This window comes from Corvus brachyrhynchos, unplaced genomic scaffold, assembly GCF_000691975.1.
Source record: "Corvus brachyrhynchos isolate BGI_N302 unplaced genomic scaffold, ASM69197v1 scaffold278, whole genome shotgun sequence".
Lineage (NCBI taxonomy): Eukaryota > Metazoa > Chordata > Aves > Passeriformes > Corvidae > Corvus > Corvus brachyrhynchos.
Genome location: NW_008239299.1, coordinates 303561 through 311322, shown reverse-complemented (window position 1 = coordinate 311322; position 7762 = coordinate 303561). Strand labels below are relative to the sequence as shown.

At 50.9% G+C, this 7762-nt stretch overlaps 1 long non-coding RNA gene across 2 annotated transcripts in view; it reads right to left on the bottom strand.

Annotated features, from left to right (window-relative positions):
• Positions 1-4177: 4177 nt before the first annotated feature.
• Positions 4178-7762, bottom strand: part of LOC108448270 — a 7820-nt gene continuing 4235 nt past the window's right edge. The window contains exons 3-4 of one of the 2 annotated variants that reach the window (XR_001864106.1): positions 6485-7420; positions 4178-4517 (exon numbers count right to left, since the gene is read on the bottom strand). This is a non-coding gene — a long non-coding RNA (uncharacterized LOC108448270). The remainder of the gene's footprint in view (positions 4518-6484; positions 7421-7762) is intronic. The other variant, XR_001864107.1, reaches the window with a different exon arrangement.

The following is a 7762-nucleotide window of genomic DNA, read 5'->3' as shown; positions in this document are numbered from 1 at the left end:
TCCCTCATTTTTTCCTGCTTTATCCTCATTTTTCCTCCTTTCCCCCCCCTTTTTCCCTCCTCTTTTCCCTCATTTTTTCCTGCTTTATCCTCATTTTTTCCTCCTTTCCACCCCCTTTTTTCCTCCTCTTCTCCTCATTTTTTCCTCCTCGTTTTTTCTTCCTCCTTTTTCTCCTTTTTTCCTCCTTTTCCCCTCCTTTCCCCCTTTTTTTCCTCCTTTTTTCCCCCTCCTTTTCTCCTTCCTTTTTTCCTCCTTTTTTCCCTCATTTTTCCTTCTTTTCTTCATCCTTTTTCCTCCTCCTTTTTTTCTCCTCCTTTTCCCTCTTTTTTCTTTTTCTTATTTTTCCCTCATTTTTTCCCATTTTTCCTCATTTTTTCCTGCTTTGGCCTCCTTTTTTCCTCCTTTCCTCCTCATTTTTTCCTCCTCATTTTTTCTTCCTCCTTTTTCTCCTTTTTTTCTCCTTTTCCTTTTCTTCATCCTTTTTTTCTCCTTTTCCCTCCTTTTTTTCCTGTTTTTCCTTCCTTTTCTTCCTCCATTTTCCCTCCCCCTTTCCCTCCTTTTTCTCCCTCCTTTTCCCTCCTTTTTCTCCTCCTTTTTCCTTTCTCTTTCCTTCATGTCCAAGCTTGGGACAATCCCTGAGGAAAAGGCCATTGCCTCAGCTCCATCCCTCCCTTCCCAATCCCTCCCGGGGATTTTCCTGCTCCCATCCCAGCTTTTCCTGCTGCTTCCAGCCTTGGAAAACTTCTCCCGGAGGAGCAGGAGCCCTTCCAGGACAGCAGATGGCTGAGGAGGAGGAGGAGGAGGAGGAAAATCATGGATGCAAATGCTCCGGGATGTCTTTGCAACATTCCCAGTCAAGGCCGTGCCGCCAGGAAAAGCATCCTCCAGGATTTTCCCCCAATCCCCCAAATTTTGGGATATTTCATGGATACTTGAAGCTTTCAAAGCAGCCCGACCTCTCCAGAGATGCCAATCCAAGGAATCCGCAGGGAGTGCGAGGATCCCTCATCCATCAGCTGGGATGAACCCGCACTTTTTGGGATGTCAGGGATCCTGGGATCGCAATCCCACGTTTGGAGCAGCCGGAATTGCCGGGCGTTTCTGCCATCTCCAGAAAATCCCCATTCCCAGCTTCCCGAAGTGGGGTTTCCTTGCAGGAAGACGGGATCTGCTGGAGATCTCCTACAGGAAACCCTTTGGAATGTCGAGATTTATTCGGATATCCCGGGGGGGGGGGGTGTGGAATCCATAAATAACGGACCCAAAAATTCCAGGGATTCTCTCGAAGCTTCGAAACTTCCCCAGACCCATGGAGAACTTCACGGCCTGGGATGAGAATATTCCACGTTTAATTCCCCCACCAGGGATTTAAGAGGAGCAGCAGAGCCGGGGGTGCCGGAATTAAAGAGATCAAAGCAATTTGGGCCTCGTTATCTCCAAATTCCCGGGAAACTGAGGCTGAAAGCCGGGAAATCTCCCAGCAGCCAAAAGCTGGGAAAGGGGGAGGGAGGAGAAAGCAGAATTCCCAAATCCCTGCTCTGCTGACGAGGTGAAAGCGCGGAGCTGAAATCCCCGTGGAGCGTTTGGAGTGACGGAGGCTCCAACCGGGAATAATTCTGCTTGAAAGAGCCGGATTGAGATAAAAAAGGGGATTTTTCCCAAAACAGTGCCAGCTCGGAGCTCGGCTGAGGCGCGGGAAGTTATTTTGGGAGAAAAGGCGGCTTTTAGTGTCATTCCAAGGAGTTTCATCTTCCATCGGCAAACTCTGCCCCTGGATTTTGTGCCGCCACTTGGAGCGGCCGGAATTGTTCCGATCCCACGGTTCCGCTTCATCCCGAAATTCCTGCTCGCTGCCGTGGTCCCTCCAGATCTCCGGGATGGTGTGGGAATAACAAGGATGGGAAGGCTCTGGCACAGCTTCTCCAGGAATCTGGGGCTGCCCCATCCCTGGAAGTGTCCAAGGCTGGGTTGGAGCAACCAGGGATGGATTTTTGAGGTCCCTTCCAACCCAGTTCCCAGCCAACATTCCCAATTCCCAGCCAACATTCCCAATTCCCAGCCAACATTCCCAGTTCCCAGCCAATATTCCCAGTTCCCAGCTGGTATTCCCAATTCCCAGCCAAGATTCCCAGTTCCCAGCCAACATTCTCAATTCCCAATAAATATTCCCACTTCCCAGCTAACATTCCGAATTCCCAGCCAAGATTCCCAATTCCCAGCCAAAATTCCCAATTCCCAGCCAATATTCCCTGTTCCCAGTAAAAATTCCCAATTCCCAGCCAATATTCCCAATTCCCAGCTCCCAATTCCCAGCCAACATTCCCTTTTCCCAGTAAAAATTCCCAATTCCCAGCCAATATTCCCAATTCCCAGCCAGCGTTCCCATTTCCTGGCCAGTATTCCCAGTTCCCAGCCAATATTCCCAGTTCCCAGTAAATATTTCCAGTTCCCAGTAAATATTTCCAATTCCCAGCCAACATTCCCAATTCCCAATAAATATTCCCAATTCCCAGCCACTATTCCCAGTTCCCAGGCAATATTCCCAGTTCCCAGCCAACATTCCCAATTCCCAGCCAACATTCCCAATTTCCTGGCCAGTATTCCCAGTTCCCAGCCTAGATTCCCAAATCCCAGTAAATATTCCCAGTTCCCAGCCAACATTGCCAGTTCCCAGCCACTATTTCCAGTTCCCAGCCAACATTACCAATTCCCAGTAAACATTCCCAGTTCCCAGCTGGTATTCCCATTTCCCAGCCAACATTCCCAGTTCCCAGTAAACATTCCCAGTTTCCAGCTGGTATTCCCAGTTCCCCGTCCTGCCTGGGCACAGCTGGATGCTCCCCACGCATTCCCAAATCCCATTTTTTCCCAACCCCCCCCACGCTTCCCGGGCTGGAATTTCCATTTCGCTTCCCAACTAAAACCCCCAAAATCCCCGAACCCTCCCAGATCTCCTGCGGAGTGAGAATGAATTAAAAGAATTAAAAGAATTAAATGAATTAAATTAATTAGCGGCCATTGTGTCATTAATGCCAGACTTTAATTAAATCGTGGGGGAGATAACGATTCCGGAGCTTCCCGCCAGCCGAACATTCCCAGGATGGAGAAATTCCTCCTGGAACGGATCCGAGGCGAGTCCTGTCCTGCGGTGAAGCTCCAAGGCCGGACATTCCAGCCGATTTTCCACCTAAAAACGGCTCCTTCTGCCTCTTCCTCTCCTCTTTTCCAGCCTTTCGGAGCTCCCGGCTCTTTCCCGGGATCGAATCCTGGGAGATCCGGGATCTCCTCAGCTCCTTCCCATCTCTGTGCCTTGGGAAAGGTGATCCCTCGGGACGTGGAGTGGCCGGATCTGGACCGACTTCCTGGAGTCACCCATGGGATTTGCCGGGGCAGGGTGGGGGTGGCTCATTCCAGGAATTCTTTGGAATGTTGGCTGCAGGAAAAGCTTCTCATCCAGCTCACCGCATCCCTTGCTCCTGGATGGATTTGAGCTACTCCAGAGGGCTGGGAATTCCGACCCAACCCTGTTTTCCGGGTGATTTTTTGTCTGCCAACGTCTCCAAGGTCATTCCCAGGTATTCTGTGGATTTTCCACCCTTTCCCAAGTCTCTGGTTGGGATTTGCAGGTGGAGTTTGGGCCATTCCTGAAATTCCCGGGATTTCTGTGGGAAAAAGGTGCCGGTTGGATTCCTAACGAGGAGAAGGTGCTCCCAGCTGGATTTTGAGCTGGAAAATGTTGGATTTCCCTGGAATTATCGCCCTGCCCTAAAAACAGCCGCCTTCCCCCATCCCTGACATTCCCAGCCTGGCAATTCCCACCGATTCCTCCTTCGTGGACACAGAGCAGGAACTCTTCCACATCCCGATTTAATTCCAGTTCCTCGCCTCCCGCTGCCAGCGCAGCCACGGAGCCGGATCGGGAACGATGAGCTCCGAGGCCTCGGGAACGGCGCCGGAATGCGGAGGGGGCAGCTCCTTCCGTGGCCTTTTCCCAAGCTCCTTCTCCTGGCAGCATTCCAAGCAAACGCCGGAGGATTTGGGATTTGCTGGGGTTTTACTTCCCTTTGATATCCAGGAATTTTCATTCGAATTCCGCTGCTCGTCTCCCGCTTTTCGCTCCGTCCTTCATCCCCGCCTCTCCCAGCTGGAATGTTTCCCTCTCCGGTGGGCAGCTCCTTCCGTGGCCTTTTCCCAAGCTCCTTCTCCTGGCAGCATTCCAAGCAAACGCCGGAGGATTTGGGATTTGCTGGGGTTTTACTTCCCTTTGATATCCAGGAATTTTCATTCGAATTCCGCTGCTCGTCTCCCGCTTTTCGCTCCGTCCTTCATCCCCGCCTCTCCCAGCTGGAATGTTTCCCTCTCCAGCTTTTGGAGCTGGAAAAGCTCCTGGGAGAAGGTTTTGCTTTGAAGGAGCGGGAACATCCCGGGATGGATATTCCTGCAGGTGACTCCTCGTCCTGTTCCGATGTCCCCTGGGAGAGGGGATGTCTTCGCGGATCTCCCAAGAGCTCCAAAATCTGGGAAGCAAAAGGAAAATCCTGGCTAAAAACCCCTTTCCTGCCAATTCCTCCAGGTCCTTTTCCTCCTTGGAATATCTCCCGATCCAGCCCGAGGCTGGAGGGAACCGTGGTGTGCCAGGAAAGGCCGCGGATGTGCCCGGAATTCCGAGAGACTCCGAGCTCCAGGAGGGCAAAGCCTCCTCTGAAAGGTTCCAAAACCTCTGGAAAAGCAGGATTTTCTCTTGGATGTCGGTTCCATCAAAGCCAGGGGGTCCCAACTCTCTTGGATTCATCCCAGGGGGAGCCGGGTAGGGATCTTTCCCTTTTTCCTTCTCCTTCCCACTCCTGGCTTTGATTTATTCCTGTTGGATTTGCTCAAAAGCAGGAAAAACTTGGAGCTCCAGCTCCCATTTTTCCAAGGCCGGGAGAGGATCAGAAGCTCCAAAGTCATTATTGACTAAATTCATGGATTTTGGAACAAATTTTATGGAAAATCACTTTTTTCCCACTTTTTACTCTGGGAAAAAAAAAAGTTCCCGATTTTCCTCTGGATCCGGCTGCTCTTCCACATCCTTTAAGGTCAATTCCATCCTTTCCCATTCCCAAATTTTGGCTGCCAAGGCCACGGCTTGAGCTGTGCTGCCCCAACCCCTCCTGTCCCATCCCCGACATTCCTTGGGAATTCTGGCTCTTTTCCAAGGATTTTTAGGATCTGAACCCTGCGGGCTGCAAAATGGGGCTTCTCCCACATCGCTCCCATTCCAGGGCTGTGTTCCCATCCCCACGGATCCTATTCCGACCTTTTATAGGGATGCCGATTTTCCTTGGATTGGAGAGCTTTTGGGGCTGGAAAATTGGGAAAAACTCCGGTGCACTCCTGCTAAAACACCAAGGAATTCTCCGGGGGGAAAACCAGGATTTATTCCTTTGGGGGAAACATTCCCAAAGCTGCCTGTCCTGGAAAAATTCCTCTCCGAAGGGCCCCGGCCAAGGCTGGATTTATTTCTCCAGTAGCAGAGCCTGGAGGAGGGGAATTCCCAACCTGAGAAATGTGGGATGGGGGAAAGATGAGGAATCGGGAGGCTGGAAAAATCCCTGGGGGAAACTTCACTGGAGAAAAGATTGGAATGTGACCGCATTTTGTGGATTTGGGATCTATTTTCTGGATTTAGGAGATATTTTGTGGATTTGGGATGTCTTTTCTGAATCTCGGATCTATTTTGTGGATCTGGGTTCCATTTTCTGGATCTGGGATGTGTTTTATGGATTTCGGATCTATTTTTTTGATTTGCGATCTATTTTGTGGATTTGGGATCTGTTTTCTGAATCCGGGATATCTTTTCTGGATTTGGGATCTATTTTGCTGATCTAGGATCCACTTTCTGGATTTGGGATCCACTTTCTGGATTTGGGAGATATTTTCTGGACCTGGAATTTATTTTCTGGATTTCGGATAGATTTTTGTGGATTTAGGATCTATTTTCTGGATCTGGGATCTACTTTATGGATTTGGGATATATTGTCTGGGTCCTTGATGTATTTTCTGGATTTGGGATCTATTTTGTGGATCTGGGATCCATTTTCTGGACTTGGGATCTATTTTCTGGATCTGGGATCTGTTTTCCCGATTTAGGTGTTTTCCCTTCCCGTGTGCAGTGGTTTGGATCCGTTTCCAAGAAAATCTTCCCTGTTGCCCTCGGATCCCTTTTCCCGCCTGTTTTTTCCAGCCCCGCTTCCTCCAGCTCTTCTCCAGGTGTTCGGATGGATTCAATCCCTCATTCCAGCCTCTTCCCATCCCTCTCCTGCCCGAGGAGCAGCCATTTCCATATTTATTAAATTCCTTTCCCGGGATCCGCAATCCCCAGCTCATCCCGCTCCCAGCTCCGGGAGGTGGAGCAGGGATGGGAAGAGGGGGAAAATACGGACGGGAAAACACGCGGGAATCAGGATCTTGCTTTTCCTGCCTTATTCCCACTTTTCCTCACCCTGGAGCTGCCGGGAGCCGGAGCAGACGGAATGGGAAACTCCACGTGGGATTTTCCAGCTCCAAGGATTCCGTGCTGGGATCCAAACGCTGCTTTCTACGGACTTAATGAAGCAGGAGGTGCCCGGATTCTCCTGGAGATGGGAGCGGGATTCATCCCGCGGGAATTCCGACGTTGCCGCATGGATGTTTCACGTCCCAGCTCCTGCTCCGGCTGCTCCCACAGCGATGGGAAGGTGGAAAGATGGAAAGATGGGAAGCTGGGATCACGGGAAGGCCCTGGGATGGGAGGATCAGGGCAGGATTTGACAGCGATTCCCAAATTCCCGAGGAGCGGCGCTGAACCGACGTCTCCTCCAAAATCCTTTATCCCCATTTTCCCTGGCAAATCCTGGGAAGGATCCTCGGAGCTGAGGGGCGGTGGGATTTATCCCCTTTCCCCTCCTCCTGCTCAAAACCTGGAATTTGGCTCCGGCCTGCTCAGGCGTCCCAAATCCCCATTTTGAGGCCTTGGAGCTTTTCCTTCCTGGGAATTCTCTCTGGGAATATTCACCCGCTGAGGCGCTGCTCCCAGCCCCATCCTGAGCTCCTTTTCCTTCCATGGATGGCCGGGAATTGACCGAAATGTCTCCAATTTGGGTCAAATCCAAGGATTTTTAGCTCTCCTGCTGCAGTAGCTCGGGCTGCTGGCAGCGCTTCCATAATCCACCTTTTTTATTCCAAGGAATAACGATACTCCAGGATGGGAAAATCCCACCAAACAGGAAAATCCCATTGACACCTTTGGGAATGAGCCTCAAACCCACGGATCCCTCTGGGCTGTGGAATTCCCAAAGGAAGCGGATCGATCCTCCGGGCCCTGGAATTCCCAAAGGAAGTGGATTGATCCCTCCGAGTTCTGGAATTCCCAAAGGAAGCGGAACAATCCCTCCAGGATCTGGAATTCCCAAAGGAAGCAGAACAATCCCTCCAGGCTCTGGAATTCCCAAAGAAAGCGGATTGATCCCTCTGGGCTCCAGAATTCCCAAAGGAAGTGGATTGATCCCTCTGGGCTCTGGAATTCCCAAAGGAAGCAGAACAATCCCTCCAGGCTCTGGAATTCCCAAAGAAAGCGGATTGATCCCTCTGGGCTCCAGAATTCCCAAAGGAAGCAGAACAATCCCTCCAGGCTCTGGAATTCCCAAAGAAAGCGGATTGATCCCTCCAAGTTCTGGAATTCCCAAAGGAAGCGGATCAGCCCCCCCAGGCTCTGGAATTCCCAAAGGAAGTGGATCAGCCT